The sequence below is a fragment of the Equus przewalskii genome, unplaced genomic scaffold (assembly GCF_037783145.1).
Source record: "Equus przewalskii isolate Varuska unplaced genomic scaffold, EquPr2 ChrUn-12, whole genome shotgun sequence".
In the NCBI taxonomy this organism is placed as follows: Eukaryota; Metazoa; Chordata; class Mammalia; order Perissodactyla; family Equidae; genus Equus; species Equus przewalskii.
The window spans coordinates 263,472-284,363 of record NW_027228749.1 but is presented as its reverse complement, the minus strand read 5'-3'; the positions used below and the strand labels follow the sequence as shown (position 1 = coordinate 284,363).

At 41.5% G+C, this 20,892-nt stretch overlaps 1 long non-coding RNA gene and 2 other non-coding genes across 3 annotated transcripts; all 3 read left to right on the top strand.

Annotated features, from left to right (window-relative positions):
- The first annotated feature begins 8,237 nt into the window (after window positions 1–8,237).
- On the top strand, window positions 8,238–17,751 carry LOC139081513 (uncharacterized). The gene is made up of 2 exons (XR_011536662.1): window positions 8,238–8,693; window positions 13,159–17,751. It is a non-coding gene; the product is annotated as an uncharacterized lncRNA (long non-coding RNA).
- On the top strand, window positions 13,711–13,784 carry TRNAN-GUU (transfer RNA asparagine (anticodon GUU)). Its single transcript has one exon. It is a non-coding gene; the product is annotated as a tRNA-Asn (tRNA).
- A 3,068-nt stretch (window positions 17,752–20,819) lies between the features above and the next one.
- On the top strand, window positions 20,820–20,892 carry TRNAV-CAC (transfer RNA valine (anticodon CAC)). The gene has a single exon. It is a non-coding gene; the product is annotated as a tRNA-Val (tRNA).

Sequence of the window (20,892 nt, the reverse complement as noted above, 5' to 3'; positions counted from 1 at the left end):
CATGTGGGACGCAGCCTCAGCATGACGTGATGAGCGGTGCCATGTCCACACCCAGGATCCGAACCAGTGAAACCCTGGGCCACCAAAGCACAGTGTGAGAACTTAACTACTCGACCACATGGCCGGCCCCAGAAAGAAATATTTTTAAAGCACAGAAATCAAACAATCAGGTGGTAAAAATGAAAGCAACTCTGTCAGCAATCTTCAACTAACACTAAATACAAGTAATTATAACGGATCCAAATCTTCTTGGATTGGGTATAAAAGTAAATTTCAGCTATAGCCGTGCATTAGACAGAAAAATGTTATATGTTGAGAACAGCACAAGTCTGTACCAGGCTAATTGTAAACAAAAGAACAAAAATAGGACTCTTAGGCAAAGGCAAATGGGAGGGAGAAGCTTTAAACTAAAGGAATAATGTTCTAGGAAATTGTCAAATTTTTTTTCCCTAACACGTTTTTCTTTCTGTGGCCAAGAGGATGTGATGAAGGGAAGAAATCTTGGAATGAATTTTCACTTTAATTCATCCTGTGTAGGTCTCTATAAGACGTCACAGTTTAAAGTGGGACTATTTGATGTTTGGTCTTTTCCAGACACTCAAAAGAGGCTCCAGAGGAGAGAAATTCAATTATCAGCCAGATTTTTCTGAGTAACTCAGCACATACCCAAAGATCCAGCCTCCTGACCTGAGTAAAGAACTGGCATGTGAAAAATTGGGAGGAAAGAGTTTGGAAGACACCAAGCAATGGGAAGGCAAAGAGATTGCTTCAGCCAGTGAGGAAATGAACTTTCCATAAGACACACTAGATCTAGGACCAGACACACAGGCCGGAATGAATTTTTAATGTTTTTCTACAGAGGTCTAGTATCTACTCGGAAAACCTTTTTTCAGAATTAGGCTCTTTCAAATCAAACTTTTTTATTTCTGTGCCGTAACTTTATAGTGCTTCCTTATATAAATCCCCTATGCAAGCCTTTGCTCCAGGTATTTCTATGTGCTATGTGTCTTCCAAAGAAAACTGTTGTGTAAACCTATTTTAGAACTGCTTTTTCAAAGTCCTTCCAGGAACTATTCCTGATTAGACCTACTCCAACAGTTGAGAAGCAAGCATCAGTGGGTCAGGAGCAGAATCTTGGTCTCCCATGCAGGGGGTCTGGGTTCCATTCCTGGTCAAAGGAGGGTTTTCCTTATGCTCTTACGTGTCCAGTGCTCTCTCTGCTGTGCATTAAATATTGCACCAGCAGGATGAGTTATTACAGGGTTTGGGCCTCAGGAGGCAAAGATAAAAAGAAAGAAAGGACAATCATACTCCTTGGGTTAATTCCAGAGCAGAAGAGATTAAGGTCTGAACAAGGAATTTTTCAGAACACTGTCTTTGAAACTACACATGAGGATGGTGGGTCATTTTGAATACTTGAAACCAAAACCTTTGCTACTTCTATCCTTTCTCTTGGCAGGTATCTGGAATTTAAAGAGTCAGCAAGTCATTGATTCATGTGCTGGACCTTGGGCTGACTTTTGAGCAGCGTCTCACTATGGAGTGAGGATCGAGAAATGAAAGTCAGGAGAAGAGAGAAGCTGCAGGCCCAGCAGACAGTCTGGTGGTAGAGAAGGCATTAGAGGCCCAGGAAAAGGGAAGGTGTGTGGAGGAGTCAGCACGGACATGAGGGAAGCTGCAGAAAGGGGCCTCAGACCTTTCTGTGGAGGTAGGCCGAAGACTTTGCTGATCTCGGTAAAATTAAGGACAAGGGTGAGCCCCAAGAGGGCAGCAGCAGGTACAAGAAAATCATTTTGATCACCCTTGTTTATTTCATACCCCACCAGGCCAGACTTTTGGTCAAGGGCTCATTTTTAATGCTTATGGGTAAGCAACATTGAGAGGAAGCTATGACAAATCATTGGCTCTGGAGGTTTGGAGGAGGAGGCCCTGGAAAAGGAAACCCTTATTTTCATCAACTCTTTTCCTCAGCAAAGCTTATGTGGGTCTCAGATATCCCATTGCAGCTACCATATGTAGATTGAATGAGTGCTGCTGATGATTTCTTTCTTGAAAGGGCAAGCAGTGATTGACCCATAGTTATGACAACGAGATGCAAGAGCAGAGCTTAAAATACTTTTCTCTATCTTGTCTTCTCTCTGCCACTTCTGAATATCAACCTTTCACACATACACTGGTTTGAAATAGCTTTGAGTCTCTATGGAGAGTTACAATTTTTTCATAGGTTCTGAAACCATGTTTCTCTTCTGTTTCTATAATTCTTCTAGAGGAAGCTGGCTTTTTAGGAAGCCAGTCTGCAGCCCAGACTTGTTCAGCATGCTATATTATTTGAATATTCCCAGCTCTCAATAAATATCACGTAATGCTCAGTTTTATTTTATTTCATTTTTCCTGAATACTTCCCACATTGAGTCCTCCATCCTTCTGCTGACATTTCCTCTAATTGCTCTCTAAGCTAACATCCTACTTGTCATCCTGCAGTTTCCCTACCCTCCTCTATTGTGTTGGATTTCCTGTGTTTTAGATTTTATGTCTTTCTCTTCCTTGATTTTCACTCTCATTTTACTGGGAGCTACTGTTCCTAAGACACCTTCACACGTTTGATAGTTTGTGTATAAAATTATAGTTTAAAAGTAGTTTTCCTTGATTTTTTTTATTGCCTTAATGTTGTTTTAAGACCCTCAGTGACATTCTGAGATTTAATCCTTTGTGTACAGTCTTCTTTTTTCTCTAGAAGTCTCTAGAGACTTTTCTTCAACCCTGGTATTCTGAAATTCCAGGATGGTGTAACTTACTGTGATTTTTCATTCCTTCTTTGGGTCAGGCTATCCACCTAGCCTTCCAATAAGGCAATGTATGTGATTAAGTTGTAGGATATTTTCTCATAATGATTATTTCCTAATTTCCTCTGCTTTCTTTTCTCAGGAAGTATAAGAAATGGTTTCTGTTGGTAGTGGTATATTATGTACCCTCTTCACAGAAAACCATGTTTTTTCATGAGAGATTTTTTTTTGTATTATAGAAAGTATTACCAAATATCAAATTACAAAATATATACATAGAGAGTTATACTCAAATTCTGAGGAGATACCAAAAGGAGGACCTTGAGGAGAAGTTCATTTACATTTCCACCCAGTCTATGATTTTCCAATGGTTAGTTCTAGGAATGTTAGCCAAGCCCAAAAGCCTGCTAAAAGACAAACAAGCATACTATTATATTTTGTAGAACAATTTTCACAGAGAACTAACTGGAGATAATTTCTCTCACACTCCTGAGTCTTTGGAATTTACTATAATTAGTAGATTTGTGCAGGCAGGAGAAAGTAGAATGTATTCCTACTTTTCAAGAGCTGTTGAAGAAATCTTTGTCTGGAGTTTTAGAAGCATTATCTTTCAGTGCAAATTATGCTTATAGAATCAATTGTGTCACTGCCTGTCTTGACTTTGAAAACTAGCCTTAAATGTTACCTTGAAGGATTGACACCACTAGATGAGCAGTGAAACAATGTGGGATTCCTCTGGACCTCAATCCTCTGCATGTTAACAGGATTGTCAGGAGCCAAAATGCTTCCCCAACAAATCATGTCACTCAGCATCTCTGACTCTCAAAAGTACCTTGGATGGACTAATCCTTTGAGTCTTGATTTGGGTGGGGCGGTTGAAAACCTTATCTTAGATTTTAATTAATAAAACTTTATATAGCTATCCTAGATATCAACCTTATCCTAGATATCCTAGATATAATAGCTTTTCTTATATAAGTACACAAGTACTTTCTCCAATTTTTCCCTTTTCCTTGTAACTGGATACCCATTTTTTTATGTGTATATATTCATTTTTTCATCTTTAGTGAATATTTTGATTAATAAGGCTAACTGAATGTGTGATTAAAATGCTAAAGATGGTAAATTTTGTGGGTTTTTTTATTGAGGTCATAATAGTTTATAACATTGTGAAATTTCAGTTGTACATTATTATTTGTCAGACACCATATAAATGTGCCCCTTCACCTCATGTGCCCACCCCCCCAGCCCCCTTCCCATCGGTAACCACTAAGCTGTCCATGTGTTTGTTTATATTCCAAAAATGAGTGAAATCATATGGTGAAATCAAATGGTGTTTGTCTGGCTTATCTCACTTAATATAATACCCTCAAGGTCCATCCATGTGGCTGTGAATGGGACGATTTTGTCGTTTTTATGACTGAGTAGTATTCCATTGTATATATATACACATCTTCTTTATCCAATCATTAGTCGATGGGCACTTTGGTTGCTTCCACATCTTGGCTATTGTGAATAATGCTGTAATGAGCATAGGGGTGCATAAGTCTCTCTGTATTGTTTATTTCAAGTTTTTTTGATAAATACCCAGTAGTGGGATAGCTGGGTCATATGGTATTTCTATTTTCAAATTTTTGAGAACTCTCCATACTGTTTTCCATAGTGGCTGCACCAGTTTGCATTTCCAACAGCAGTGTATGAGGGTCCCCTTTTCTCCACAACCTCTCCAACATTTCTTAATTTTTTTCTTGGTGATTATAGCCATTCTAACGGGCATTAGGCGATATCTAAGTGTAGTTTTGATTTGCATTTCCCTGATGACTAGTGATGTTGAGCATCTTTTCATGTGCCTCTTGGCCATCTGTATATCTTCTTTGGGAAAATGTCTGTTCATCTCCTCTGCCCATTTTTTGATTGGGTTGTTTGTTTTTTTGTAGTTCAGTTGTGTGAGTTCTTTATATATTGTGGAGATTAACCCCTTGTTGGATATATGGTTTGCAAATATTTTCTCCCATTTGGTAGGTTGTTTTTTCATTTTGATCCTGATTTCCTTTGCCTTCCTGAAGCTCTTTAGTCTGATCAAGTTCCACTTGTTTATTTTTTCTTTTATTTCCCTCATCTGAGTAGACATGCTATTCGAAAAGATTCTTTTAAGGCTGACATCAAAGAGTGTACTGCCTATATTTTCTTCCAGAAGTTTTGTGCTTTCAGGTCTTACCTTCAAGTCTTTGGTCCACTTTGAGTCTATTTTTGTGTATGGAGAAAGATAATGGTCCACTTTCATTCTTTTGCATGTGGCTGTCCAGTTTCCCCAGCACCATTTATTGAAGAGGGTTTCCTTTCTCCATTGTATGTTCTTGGTTCCTTTGTTAAAGATTAGATGTCTGTAGATGTGTGGTTTTATTTATGGGCTTTCAATTCTGTTCCATTGATCTGTGTGCCTATTTCTGTACCAGTACCATGCTGTTTTGATTACTATGGCTTTGTAATATATTTTGAAGTTAGGGATTGTGATGCCACCAGCTTTGTTCTTGTTTCTCAGTATTGCTTTGGTTATTCAGGGCCTTTTGTTGCCCCATATGAATTTTAAGATTCTTTGTTCTATTTCTGTGAAGAATGTCATTGGGATTCTGATTGGGATTGTAATGAATCTGTAGACAGTTTTAGGTAGTATGGACATTTTAACTATCTTTATTTTTCCAATCCATGTGCGTGGAATATCTTTCCATTTCTTTATGTTGTTATCAATCTCTTTCAGTAATGTCTTATAGTTTTCCTTGTATAGGCCTTTCACCTCTTTGGTTAAATTTATTCCTAGATATTTTATTCTCTTTGTTGTGATTGTAAATGGGATTGTATTTTTGAGTTCTCATTCTGTTAGTTTTTTATTGGCATACAGAAATATGTTATGCATTTTTTATGACAATTTTTAATTATTTTTTTATTTATATTTTTGAGGAAGATTAGCCCTGAGCTAACATGTGCCACCAATCCTCCTCTTTTTTGCTGAGGAAGACGGGCCCTGAGCTAACATCCATGCCCATCTTCCTCTACTTTATATATGGGATGCCTGCCACAGCATGGCTGGACAAGTGGTGCGTGGTCCGCACCCAGAATCCGAACCAGCAAACCCTGGGCCACTGAAGCGGAAGGTACAAACTTAACCACAGCACCACAGGGCTGGCCCCACCACAATTTTTTTTTAAAGTCTCACCCACAATTTGTTCATGAGGATTGTTGAAGAAAAAATTATGCAGTGACACTTGTTAAACCATGGTAAGGAAAACTTTATTCAAGGGAGACCATGGCTATAGGTGTCGGGATCACTGCGATGGGGTCTCGCAGTGGGGGAGAGAGATTGGCTTCAACTCTGAATACAACAATGAAAAGTGGGAATTTGTAGCCAAGGGGTAGGGTGAGGGATCAGTGGATAGGAAATTACTAAGGGTAAACATCAGAGGTTAGGAGGATTCTGGCTAAACCAACCCAACAGGATTCTTGCTGAAGGCAGGCCAGGGCGATTAGGCATCACATGGGGGATGGTTGAGGAAGAGGAACCTGATTAGACATTGAGGGTGATCAGATATGGAGGGTGGGGGATTCTGGTTAAACTGACTTAGCAAGATTATTACTAAAATTAGACAATGCTGAGACAAACACAGAAGTCCACAAGTTGAGGCCTGGTTGAAAGTTCAGAGGACACTGAATAGAGTTTGATCAAGGAGAGAATCTTTGTCAGCATCTGTCAAAGGTTTATTTCAAACTGATCCCGATAGAAGAAGCTTATGCGTAAGCCAATTCAAATATTTGTGTCTTGATAGAGAATATAAAAAGTCATTGGTAATCAATGCTAAGTTGAATACAAAAAAAAAGAATGTCTGGATAAAGACAGTTAGATTTATATGAAAATGGATCAAGATTATTTGGCTTCACCCAAAATTGATAATAAACTAGCCAGAGTTCTCAGAAAGAACTCTTAAACTCATTGTAATCTATCAACATTTTATCAGTGGTGCTATTGTTTTCCCAGAGGAAGTAGCTGATCATATCAGATTGCAAAAGTTCTTTCCAAGCTCAGGTTGATACAATTTTCTACCTCAATGTTATCCTTTATTCATTTCTGAATTTAAATAGTTTAATCCACATTTATTTTGCATAGTATGTATTAATGTTTTACTGCAACGACAACAAACCAAATACTAAATACCTCAAGCCAAGAAAGGAAAGGTGGTCATCAGGAAAATTTTCAAAGACTGAAAATAGGTAAAAGAAATTACTGGGTATCTTTTCTAGGAAGTATTGGGCATAATTTCATGCAGAGTTCGACAAACTTGCTCTGTAAAGAGCTAGAGAGTAAATATTTTAGGTTTGAGGGCCAAGAGGCAAAAGCAAGGATATTATGTAGGTACATATAAGAAAGAAAGCAAATTTCCATAGAGTTTTTATTGACAAAATTCATAATTAATAGTAACGAGTACAACTTCTTGGATAGTAAATGTCCTTTGCATCCAGAACCTGGCACTGCCCAACTTGCATGGGCTCCCTGGTGCCACCCACCCTCCCCTCCCCTCCCCTCCCCTCCCCTCCCCTCCCCTCCCATCCCTTCCCCACAGGCTGTTCCCTCCCAGCTTTTTCCAAAAGGGGAGCCCCACACGAAAGGCCTAGTGCTCTGCCGGACAGTGATCTGCCGCGAGGCCGGCCAGATCCACCAGTCGCGGAGGGTGACACCTCAGAACTGCCCTGGAGACACATCTTTGCGAGGCACCCACGTGTGGAGGGAAGGTCACCGGGGCCTGGGAGCGGACGTGGTTGCCAGGAGGAGGTGGGAGGAGAGGCGTCCAGGTGAGACCCCGGCATCTCCAACATCATAAAGGACCCTGAGGGATGCAGGAACGGAGACGGCTAGGATGGAAAACTCTTTGAAGGAAGGCCCCAGGGCTCTGGACTAAATTCCAGGTCTTTCCCCTAAAACCCGCTGCGCCTGTACTTTGAACCTACCTTAGTTGATGAGTTTGCTCAGACCAAAACACAGAGTTCTCTTTGACGCCGGTCTTTCTCTCACACCACACATCCAGTTTGTCACAAAATCGTGTTTCCTCTCTGGTTAATTGCGGACTTTAGTCCACACAATCTTTTCTCTTTCTTAGTCTCTGATCTTGGCAAACGAATCTCCTGATAAAGGCGTGGAGATCGAGTCAACTCCCAACCCTCGTCCGTTAAGACTTTAGGGTTTGAGACCTTTAATCTCGGGATCCTGGGGTTGGGCCGCCGTTGAGACTTCCTTTGGCTCTGCCCGTCAACATCAGCCTCTTCCCGTCCTGTCCTCCAGGGCCAGTGGCCCCCTCAGCGCGGCCCCTCTCACCGGGTCAGGAGCCCCACACACGTCTCCAGCGGCGCCTGCACAGAAGCGTCGAGAGGCGTTGATTCAGTTTGACCCGAGCCCGCGGGGCGCGCGGGTGCGGGCGGTGCGTTTGTGGGTTCCAGCACCGCTGTGCTCCGGCCCCCGGTTCTCAGCCGCCGGCAGTAACGTCCGCGTTAGATTGAGCGGCGAGCACGCGCAGGCAGGGAGAGAGCGGTAGGAGAAGGTCAGCTTCCCCAAGTCCTGTCCAGTAAGGATCCAAAAACGATCTTGAAGAGACAGAAAGGGAGAGGTAGAAACAGAGCAAAGGGAAAGGAAGAAATCCTATGAGATTTCCATGAAGATCAAATCGGAGTCCTCTGGGACCCGGTCCTCCTGTCGCTGGTGAAAATGAGTCCAGTTCCCGTCTATAGCTGGAGCCAAAGCAGACGAACTTGGCCTGATTACCAGCGAGTAAGCAGCTGCTCTTCCTCCCTCGTTGGGCAGCACGTGGTCTTGTGGTGCTTGAACGTCTCTCTCTGGGTTTTCTACACATTCCAAGGAAGCAATTGGTAAGTTTTTAAAAAATACCCTTATTTGAAGTAAGAGTACTTTAAAATCTTTTAGCAAAGGAAATTATTTCTGATGAGTTTTGAACTGAGGACTCTTAGGTGTGGGGGAAACTAAAGAAAGCAACAACTGTTGAAGCTGTCACCCAACCAGGGGCACTTCAGCAAGGTAGATTTGACACCCCTCACCCCCGTCCGGTGGACCCATTTTACTTTCAATGCATTGTTTGTGGAACTTATTTAAATATGCATTTTTTTTAAAGATTTTTTTAATTTTTTCCTTTTTCTCCCCACAGCCCCCCAGTACATAGTTGTATATTCTTCGTTGTGGGTCCTTCTAGTTGTGGCATGTGGGACGCTGCCTCAGCGTGGTTTGATGAGCAGTGCCATGTCTGCGCCCAGGATTCGAACCAACGAAACACTGGGCCGCTTGCAGCCGAGCGCGCGAACTTAACCACTCGGCCACGGGGCCAGCCCCTAAATATGCATTTTTTTAAAATACATAACAAGTACATCAAGTCCACCTTTTGCTATTTTTACAAAGATGAAAAGAAGAAAAATCAAACAAATGATAAAGTGTCATAAAATGGCCTTTAAATAACTGGTTTCCACTGAAGTTCTTCCTCCCTTTATATGCCCATCCAGCCTCTTCTCTATCCATGGCGATATCCATGGCCAAACTCTAAAATCAGTTTCCTGGTTCCAGCCTATTCTTCCCTGTACTGTATCTAAACGTCTCTCTCATCTTCCTTCATATGCAAAAAAAGAGTCAGCTCTCCTGCAGCCTCCATTTTGCAACCTCATGTTCAACATGTTCAGCCTAGCAAATGGGGCCCTCCATGAAACTCTATCTCCCAAGAATGAAGCAGAAAATTTAGATAACACATTATGTTTCATGGTCAGAAGTGATTAAAAGGCCTAGAAAGTGAGTTATATTTTGTTTTAAGGAAAAATCCAGAGTTTATGCTGAGTGTTGTGGACATTGTGCCTCTCCATTGTAGTTGCACACAATTGAAGACTTATTTTCTTCAGAGGGTACAAAGGAGGATCTTTAGCAAAGGGATCAACCAGGACATGGAAGGGCAATGCCATGATACTGAAGTGAAAGGGACTAAGTAACAGCATTGTTTGATCTGTGTGATGACTACAAATTATGTACATATTTCAAATTTTATTGAGCTGTGCAAAAAATGTACAAAGCTGGTGGGTTTACACTACCTGACTTTGACTTACTATAAACTATTATAAATAAAACAGGGGCAGTAGCATAAGGAAGATAATATAGATAAATGGAACTGAGTTGGGAGACCTAAAATAGACTCACACTTACATGGTCAGTTGGTTTTCAATAAAGATCTAAATTCAATGGGCAAAAGAATGTTGCTGAAACCAATGGTGCTGGAAAGAAACTCTATTCCTGCCTTACCACAGTCACGAAAGTTAATTTTTGATGGATCATAGAGTGAAACATTAAAGCTAAAACTATAAAGAACGAAGAAAACATATGAAAATATCTTTATGACCTGGGTAGGCAAAGATTCCTACACAGAAAAAGATTCCTACACAGAAAACAGAAAATAATCAATATAAAGGATAGTGATAGTAAATTAGACTTTATTGACGTTTTAAAAAATCTTCTCATCAAAGGACCCCCTTAAGAAAGTGAAAAGGCAAGCCACAGACTGAGAGACTAAATATTCAAGAAACAAATCTGACAAAGTACCTGTGTCCAGAATACCTTATAAGTTCTTAAAGATTGATTTAAAAATCAAGCAATGCATTTTTTTTTAAAGATTTTGTTTTTTCCTTTTTCTCCCCAAAGCCCCCTGGTACATAGTTGTGTATTCTTCGTTGTGGGTTCCTCTAGTTGTGGCATGTGGGACACTGCCTCAGCGTGGTCTGACGAGCAGTGCTATGTCCACGCCCAGGATTCGAACCGACGAAACACTGGGCCGCCTGCAGCGGAGCGCGCGAACTTAACCACTCGGCCACGGGGCCAGCCCCTCAAGCAATGCATTTTTAAAAATACGGGCAAAGGACTTGAACAGACACTTCAGAAAGAAAGATATACAAATAGTTAGTAAGCACAGAAAAGAGTGCTCAATATCATTAGTTGTCAGGGAAATGGAAATTAAATGCACATTGAGATATCATTACACTCAGTATAATAAATAAAATTGCGAAGTCTGAAAACACCAAATTTTGGTGAAGATGTGAAACACGTTAAAGAAAAAATTATTCATGACTTTTGTTAAAGGACAGGAAGTCAGACTTTATTCTGGAAGACTATTACAATGGGACTTTGTAGTAGAAGAGAGAAATCAAACTCAATTCTTAATACAAGGAAAAGTGGAAATTTATAGCAAGGAGCAGGGTGAAGGTTAGTGAGTGGAAAATTACTAAGAGGAAACATCAGGGTTAAGGGGAGATTCTGGCTAAACCAACCTAACGGATTCTTGCTGAAGGTAGGCCAATGTGATCAGGTATCACCTGGTGGACAGTGGAGGATGGGGAACCTGATCAAATATCGTGGATGGGGGAATTCTGGTTAAAATGACTTAGCAGGATTCTTGCTAAAATTGGACAATGCAAAGACAAACTCAGAAGTTTGAAAGTTAGGGCCTACTTGAGAAGAGATTTCAGAGGAAACTGAGCCGAGTTTGGTGAAGAAGAGAAGTTTTATTCAACAACCAGAACTGTCATTGTCGGTGTGACTCTAAAATGATACAACCATTTTGGGAAATATTTTGGCAGTTTCTTATCAAATTAAACGTACACCTCCCCTTTTGATTCCATCAAATCCTCCCTTAGGTATTTATCCCAGAGAAATAAAAAAATGCATCCACAAATGCATTGTAATAGAACATTGTCATAGAAGCTTTGCTCACAATAGACAAGACTGGAAACAACCCTAATGTCTAAGAGAACAGTAAAGGAATTGTGAAATATCTGTGCAATGTGTAGGGGAGGCAGACATTTCCTCTACCCGCTCTGGGTCCTTCTGGCTGGAGAAGGAGTTAAATTCACATGAGACAGAATAACAGGAGAAAATTAAACAAAGCTTTATAACATGTATACATGGGAGAGGCTCAGGCAACCTGAGCAACTCAACAAAATGGCTGAAGCCACCACCTTAAATATCATCTTCAGCTAAAGACAAAGGAGGATGTTGCGGGTGGGGGGAATCAGTTACGGGAGCTTACCAGGCAAGTACAGTAAACAAGAGTCCAGTGAACAAGAGGAAGATTATTATGCAGATTTAAGTCCTTGCCTTCTTCATTGATTAAGAGTTTCTAGAGATAAGGTCATTCTCCCCTTCTTCCTGGTACAGAGAGGGAGACACCTTTACAGATGGAGATTTCCTTTACAAATGTAAACGTCTCTTAACAAAGGGTAAGTAAATTCTACTTTTCAGAGTTTCTTTCCTGTTTGCAGTTTTTTAAAAGTGACCAGCCCCAAATAATCCTCATGCCAAAGAGACATATCTTGGCGTGGCCAAGTCCAGTCCCCTACAAATGGAATATTACTCAACAATTTAAAAGAAAGGAAAATTTGATATACTCAGTGACACAGATAAAACTCAAAGACATTGTGCAGAGAGAAAGAAGTGGACACAAAAGCACATATACCCTTTGATTCCATTTAGAGGAATTTCTAGAAGAAACAAAACTAATTTAAGGTGAAAAAAAATCAGGATAGTGGTGGTCAAAAGATTCAGAAGATAAGGACAATAATATTCACGATTCTGCTGCTTATAACGTTATTGATCCAGTAGTTACTAAATCCAGGCATATCTGACAGCAACAGAATGAAGGAGAATATCCTTATTAGTCCCATTTTACAGAAGAAAGAAGTGAGGCACATAAAGTGTACTTTATTTGTCCAAGGCCACACGAGGGCAGAACCAGATTTACAGCCCAGAGCTGATACTCTTGAGGACGGATTAGGTTGGGTCTTTCTTTGCAGATTTGGATATTTCAGGATTTCTCAACTGTAGGGATGGGAAGAAGAGCGAGAAGGAGAGAGGGCAAGAGAGGGAGTGAAAGAGGGATGGAAGCACAAATTCTCTCCCCGCCCCCCCCATTCCTTCCTCCCTCCCTCTGTCGTTTTCTCTCTTGCTTTCTCTCCCACTTCAGCTCTCTCCCTCCTTCCCCATTCTGCTATATACCAAAACCAATTCTCATCTTTATGGATCTGGCCTGGGGTTTCTTGGCTCTTGTCCAAACCCCACCTACCCCGCTGGTTTTCTCTGGGTACCATTTCCCTGTTGGCCCCGCCCCTTTCCCTCTCCTGGGGATCTACTCCGCAGAACAAGCGGCCTAGTGGAGCACCAGGAGCCCACAGCGCAGACTGGCATCGTAGGCCTTTCCCGTTGCCCGCCCCACGAAATCAATTAACCGGAGTGAAGTCCGGTTCTTTTAGAAAGAACTTTCCGCTTTGAAAGACCTTTCATTATTTCCATTCTCAGGATTCTTCATGGAACTAAAAGCTACAGACGACAATGTATTCATTCAACAAGTCCTAGTAGAGAGTCCTGTGGAGTGGCAAATCCTATTGTCGACAAAGGGACACAGGAGCGACCACTGCCCTCGTGGAGCTCCGGTGCTGGACACAGGAACCTGCAGCATCTTTCCGAAGGCGTCTCAGAAGCCTGGGCAAACGCTCATTCTTTTAGGTGAAAATGAAGAAAACGGCAAGAGCCATCACGAGAGCCCACAGGCTGTTCACCTTCCCTAGGCCCCCACGTGGCTCGGGGGATCGCGCACCCGGGCGTCTCGAGGGACGCTGGCCTCTGAGGCGGGTGACGGGCAGGGCGGGACGAGGCCGTTCTGCTGCCCTTCTAGTTTCGGAATCATCAAGTGCACCAGTTTCCAACGCGACAAACAGCATGATTCATCGCTCTGGTCTCTCCGTTTTTCCGAGGCTTTGGACTTGCAGGTGGACTTCAGGGCGGGCGACACATCCTGGGGGCTGAGTAGGTGCTCACATCCTAAGGAGACCAGGAGGCGGAGGCGCTCGAGTCCCTGTGGCGCAATCGGTTAGCGCGTTCGGCTGTTAACCGAGAGGTTGGTGGTTCGATCCCACCCAGGGACGTAAGCCCGTGGATTCCAACTTCGTCCTACGTGTTTCCTGCTCTCCATCTCCTGTGGATTTTTCTCTTACACAATTTACCCTCCTGTGTTCTGGGCTCTATCCTCCTCACACCTCCACAACCAGATTCTCACACAGTGTCTGCTGGGATGTCAGGTTTCTACATGCAGTAGAGGAACTCCTGAAACAGAGTTCTGCTTCTGGTGTGGTGAGATAAAATCTTTATTCTGCCCTTTACAGGCTTGAAGAGTAAGCTGAACTTTTGGTGCTTCAGCATTTCTCTGTGCGTGTGTGTGTGTGTGTTTAATTTTCTAGACATACTTGCATTCCTTTTTCAAAATGCTTACTTTGGGAAGATTGAGCTTCTCAATTGTGCTTACTTTTTTGTTTTAATTAAGACTAATATTTAGAGCGTTTCGGGTTCACAGCAAAATTGGAGGGGAAGGTACAGAGATTCCTCGCACGCTCCCTGTCTCCCTCCCATATGCATAGCCTCCCTCTTTATTAGCATCCCCTAACAGAGTGGTACATTTGTTGCGGCTGATGAATCTACATTGACACATCACAATCGCCAAAGTCTGTAGTATACATTACAGGTCACTCTTGGTGTTGCACATTCCATGGGTTTGGAGAATTTATAATGACATGTATCTGCCATTATAGTCTCATACAGAGTGTTTTCACTATCCTGAAAGTCCTTCCTGCTCTGCCTATCCATCCCCCTCACCCCACCGCTGGCAACCACTGATCTTTTTACTCTCTCCATTGTTTTGTCTTTTCTAGAACGTCACAGAGTTGGAATCATACAATATGGAGCCTTTTCACATTGGCTTCTGTCACTTAGGAATATGCATTTAAGATTCCTTCATGTTTTTCATGGCTTGATAGCTTATTTCTTTTTAATGCTGAGTAATATTCCATTATCTGGATGGACCACTGTTTATCCATTTAACTAGTGAAAAACATCTTGATTGCTTCAAAGTTTTGGCAATTATAAATAAAGCTGCTATAGATATCTGTGTGCAAGTTTTTGCGTGGGCATAACTTTTCGACTCCTTTGGATAAATAGCAAGGAGTGCAATTGCTGGATCATATGTTAAGAATATTTTTAGTTTTGGAAGACACTACCAAACTCTTGCAAAGTGTCTGTACCATTTTGCGTTCCCACCAGCAGTGAATGAGAGTTCCTGTTGCTCCACATCCTTGGCAGCATTTGGGGTTGGTGTGCCACAGGTTTTTCATCTGTAAATATGAGGCCAACGAAAGTTTCCTTCCCCCAGGATGTGCCTGGATTTGGTAACTGCTCTATCAATAATGTTGTGATCTGGTGAATCATCATTATCCTCTGCATTATTTTTGACAAAGGCACTTCTTCCATAGTTTGTGCATTATTTATTTAACCTTTTTCATATTGCTTTTTAAATTAAGTTGACTTCATGGTTTTATGACTACAAATAATGCTGCAACCCTCATTCTTGTTCCCATATCTTTGGCTACTTACACAGGTATTTCTGTAGAGTGGACAACTGGAAGTGCACTGTCTAAATTGTAGTGTTTATACGCTTGTAATTTCAGTAAATCCTGCAAATTTGCCTTCCACAGAAGCAGTACCAAATTACTCTCCAATTTATTTTCCAACTCTATCAATGTCCCCTTCTTCACTTACTTGCCAACACAATAATCTTTCTATACATCCATCTATGATATTCTAAGAAGGGAGTGGTACCCCTCTGACTTAACTAAGGGGGAGGTACAACAGAAGGGTGTTTGAGCATTACACAGAGAGATTCTGTTGCGTACGTTGGACAGCTAATGGTGGTTGACAGGGATCTATTCCCTGTTAGGTAGTAGATGACAGCTAATCTAGTCTGTGAGCCTCTTTTGATTGCCTGTTGTGCTGTGGATTCTGGTATTTCCTGGTACTTGAGACCGTAGTGATACTGAGCAATGAGTTCACTCTGCTCTCCTTGATCTGAGCCAATTAATCACAATGAGTTAGGGAGTGAGAAAGGAAGATTTAATTGGATTAGCTGACGTGATCAGGAAGATGACAGACTAATGTCTCAAAAAAAAACCATCTTCAAGGATTACAGAACCTTGAGGTAGTTATATAGGGAAAATGGGCAGTAAGGAGGGGTTTTGTTTCAGGCAGAGCATGTGAATTTTTTTAGAGTATGTGCAGAGAAGTGAGTAGTCACACAGAGGAGGGGCTGGGGCCATTTGGCGTAACAAGATGGCCTCACTTATGCTCACTTACAGTAGCGATGAGAAGTTGTTCACATCTTGTCTCTCCAGTGAGGGAACTTTATGGGCCCAATCAGTAGTTGTCAATTTCTGCAAAAAGTGGAGTATCTGTAATAAGGATGATCTGAATACACTTGGTCCCTCCACAGGAACTCTTGGCTTTAATAAATTGCTTGAATGAAAGGAGGTGTTAGTACAGGAAGAAAACTGAATTTCTAGCATGCAGGGGGCAACTTTCATTGATTGGTAAACTCAAGTTTCTAAATAGCTAAAAGATTTTTCTTTAATGTTCTTTAAAGATTGTTCAAATGAGACCCAAGAAAGGAGAGGAAAAAAGATATTTATATCATGGCAAACAAGCAATTAAATGAGCAACATGAACAATTCTGACAATTATACAAATCAAGATTTAATACTTCCCAAAACTATAAGCAGTAAGGTCAGCCCTTAGTAAAATCATGAAAATCAATAACTTTGTGAACAGATATATACCCTGGAAAAGACAATGTCTTGCGCGACTCAAAAGGACGTCATGGAATTACTCCAATTTTTAGCAATGAGGGTCCTTCAAGGACCTCATGTTGCTAAATTATTTCCTTTTATTTCCTTCACCAGTAAGCACTGTTAATAGATGTCATTGCCTCTCTTCCCACCTTAAATAATGATACCACAGTTAGTTCCTTTAGAATGCCCAGTAGGTTGATGGGATCTTTCCCTTTTGTAAATATATTTTCTCAGAGACAAATCGATATGCTTTCTCTTCCTCTGGAGGGAATAGACAAATTAGCTCTCAAAAACTTTAAAGGTGTTACTGCCAGATTAGTTTAAGGGTGGTAATAATCACTTATATAAATTTAAAATAAGAGAATTAAGAATTTCTAGAAAAAATGTTTTGCTACTTATGCTTTAAATGTGATATATCCATAAGGAAAAATTTTGTTGCTGAATTTGCAACATGGAAAAATAAATGATTTAGCTATAGATTGAATGAATGGTCTTGATTGCTTGGTACAAAAAAAGGAAAGAAATGAAGTTGATAGAGAGGAATCTTAATACTTTTCAACAATTTAAGTAATTTAAATATTTGATATATAATGGCATTGAACAAGTTTATGTCATGTTGGATATTTTATTTATCAAGGTGACTCCTTACAAAAATTAGAATGGTTTAATAATTTTAGTTTAAAAAGTATCATGTATTTTCCTTCAGATTTTCTCATAATGTGGAAAATAATGGTTACATAATACTCTAGTATATACAAGTCTTGGGTTTCTTTTGGCTTGAAAGTCCTAATTCAGTTAAATTTCCTAAATTTCCTATACCGGTTGTACTGCTAAAATAAGCAAACGTTAATTCTAATAAGTATTTCAATTGATAAAATTTTAAAGTTATGAGTTCAAGTAATTAAATATTCCAGACGCTATCTTTAGAAGGGGATAAATTCTTACACTTCTAGCAACCAGAGGACTCAATTATTCCATTTACAACTTTTGATAAATATTTTTAGGTGTCTTCTAATATATGATCCCAACATTCTCACATTCCAATATGTATCAGCTTATTTTACAATTTAAAGACCGATAGTTAACCTTAAACCTTTGACTAATATTAAATTGTTATTTAATGAATAATCTTTGATTGCCTGCAAATTCTCTCTCTCTCTTTCCTGTTTGCTCTAATCTCCCGATAGATTGGCTGGCCACATAAATATCACTTTACTTGGGGAATGTTGTTGTTTGCTGAGTTTGCCTAGATTTCTGTATTTTGTGGGTATGTGGCTGGAGCTGTGGATATTCTTATGTGTTCTCTTGACTCTCTGCAAAGTGCAATAGAGCGGTTTGTTGTTTCCAGTGTTCTGACGTTTGAAACTCACATACCTTGGTGTTGTGCACTGCACAGCTTCTCAAACTGCCACCTACATTTCCTGTTTGACATGGACTTTTTGCATGGTACTTGCTTTTGATCACAGCAACCACCAAAATCCAGCTTTGCAAAGAAAGGGTATCATTGAAAAATATGTAGTGTGATCTAATGTTGGTGAATTTTAATTTACGTGACTATCATCTCAATAAACCTGATTTAAAAAAAAAAGAAAAGACTGACAATTCCACATGTTGACCGGATGGGGAGCCCTGGAAACTCTCATCCATTTCTGGTAAGAGTATAAATATGTTGAACAATGCTGGAAGAATTTTTGGAAGTATCACCTAAGGGTTGTACATACACACTTGTGTGCTGTGGCCCAGAAATTCTACTTTTAGCTCTATACCTTACACCTGCACTGTCCAGTATGGTAGCTACGAGACACGTGTAGCCTCTGAACACTTGAAATGTTGCTAGCGTCTCATGTTGCAGTGATAATATTTTTGATACAGTAGGTCTCCTAAAACATTATTAAAATTGATTTCACCTTTTTTATTTTAATTTTTAAAATACACCTACCAGGAAATTTAAAATTCCTATGACTGGCATTACATTTCTATTGGAACGGGCCGCCCCAGAGAAACGTGTGAGTGTGTCCACCAAAAGACATATAAAAGATTGTTCCTACCAATTCGAAATATCCTAAACTGCAAACGACTCATATGCCCAACAACAGTAGAAGAAATACATATGTTGAGGTATGTTCATACAAGGAACACACACGGAAACAAAGAACTACGTGGAAAACATGCATACATTTCATAAACGTAATGTTGAAATGACAGGAGTCACACCCACGCCCCTCTCCCACAAAAAAACCCTGTACATACTTTATAATTCAATTTATGTGGAAGTAAAGGGCAGGAAAAACTAACAGACATTGGTGGAAGTTGGTGAGTGGTGGGGGTGGAGATGACTCTGTGAGCTCTTGCATGGCAAGAGTCACGAGGAAGCTTTCTGGGGTCTGGAAACGTGCTACACCTCAGTCCGGGCACCACATCAGTAGTTATTCAGGTCGGTTTACATTGGTAAAGGTTTTCGAACAGTACACATTAGGTCCTTTATATTTATTACACCACAACAAAAAAAGTTGAAAGCCACCCGATTATTGCTAAAGTGATATTGAGATTTATTCTTCTGGTTTGGCCTAGGCTGTTGGATGCAAAGTAAGTTCAAAATCTTTATTGTGATATTTCTGCTGTCCTCAGGTTTTTGACTTTCCTCCGCAATCTGATATCTGGTTACGTATATGTTGCTCACGACCGTTACTTTAAGCTGATATCCAACTGTGTGAGGGAGAGACCGAAGTGCCCATGGTCAAATCTGCTCTTTTGAGAATAATTGTGACCCCAAAAGGGGGAGAGAGGAGATTGAGAAATCCTGATGAGGAAAATAGCACAATTAGGCTTAACTGACTCAGAGGTGCCAAAGGAAGGACACTGGCAGGTATTACACAAAGAAAGTCACCCCATTCATTCCACAGCCAAGCCTTCGAGAATTTTTGGAGCATCTATAAGTAGCCAAAATTGTTTATCTGATGACTTTGTCAGCTTCACCAGAACAAGCCATCAGACAAGCCGTTTGATGCCTTTCTGCTCACCCGTTTCCTAAGGAAAAGATAAATACAATTCCCCATTCCCAAGCTATCTGTGGTTTCTTTTTCCTTTCTTCTGCCTCTTCTATAAATTCTGTTTTTGTCTTTGTTTCATGACAACATTCTAATAACTGTTTCCCATTTTTATGAGTAAGCATGTGAGCTAACACTCAAATCTCTTATTTACTACTACTAATTAAATATAGTTTTCATCCTAACGTCTGTAGACACATCGTAGCTAGCTTTGAACTATATTCCAGGCAGACACACTTCCATGGAAAGTTTAGCCCTCGAGCCGTTGGAAGACAGGTCCTTCTCAGTCTTTAAATAAAGCCAGTTCCCCGTTGGTGTGTAGGTAACAAACCCGTTGCAATTCTCTGTGTCTAAACCTCTTTCCTCCTCCACTCTGGTCCTTGTGTCTCACCCTCTGCTTCTGGTGGATCTGGGAAACCTGTTGCGCTCTTGCTTTGCTCCAGGATGCTCTTTTGCTCTCAGGAGGGACTCGGGAATGAAGGGTAATGGCCACCGGATCGGAGCCCCTGAGGTGCCAGAGCTTCCCCGGGCTCGGCCATTTGGCTCCCACTGAGGGTCAAGACCTCTCCATCACCGCTCAAGTCCTACCTCAAAACTTTTTCCCTATCTGTCCTCTAAGGCCATTGTTTCCGTGACTTCCATTCTTATACTGAAGTCTTGTCTGTGCGATAGAGAAATCCGCTCTGCAAAAGTCATTAAAACGCCGTTCTTGAGGATCAAACGCAGTGTCCTGGAGATGGGACAAAAATTCCACCTGTGTCCCGCAATTGCTGACAGACCGTCTTACTCCTGCATCACCTAATCCACACCAAGACTGCATAGCTCTATGTGGCTGTGAAAATGGCCACGGAGGCGCGCGTCCACAGCCCCGGAGGGGCGACGTCCGGACTCCTGGGCGGCGGCGGGCGCCCGGGGCTCAGACGCACCCACCCGCCGGCTCCTGCAGCTTCCGGGAGCTGCGATCAGCGGGGGCGACTCCTGCACAGGGGCGCCTAGTCCTGGGAGTGGAAATCCTGCGTGTGATGCGGGACCCCGAAGTCAAACTGTGGGGTCCCAGGGCCCTGGCTTCGGGGGTAGGCGCGGAACCCTGAGCCAGGGCCTCTCCGGAGCCGCAGTCTCCCTGCCTGAGGGGTCGCTGGTGCTTCCCGGAGCCTCTCCCAGTTCAAAACAGTGGGCGTCTGGAATGGTTGTGGCAGGACCTAAGGTTTTCATGGATATGTCGTTACGTCTTCCAACACCCCTCGTTTCCGTAGTGTAGTGGTTATCACGTTCGCCTCACGCGCGAAAGGTCCCCGTATCGAAACCGGGCGGAAACA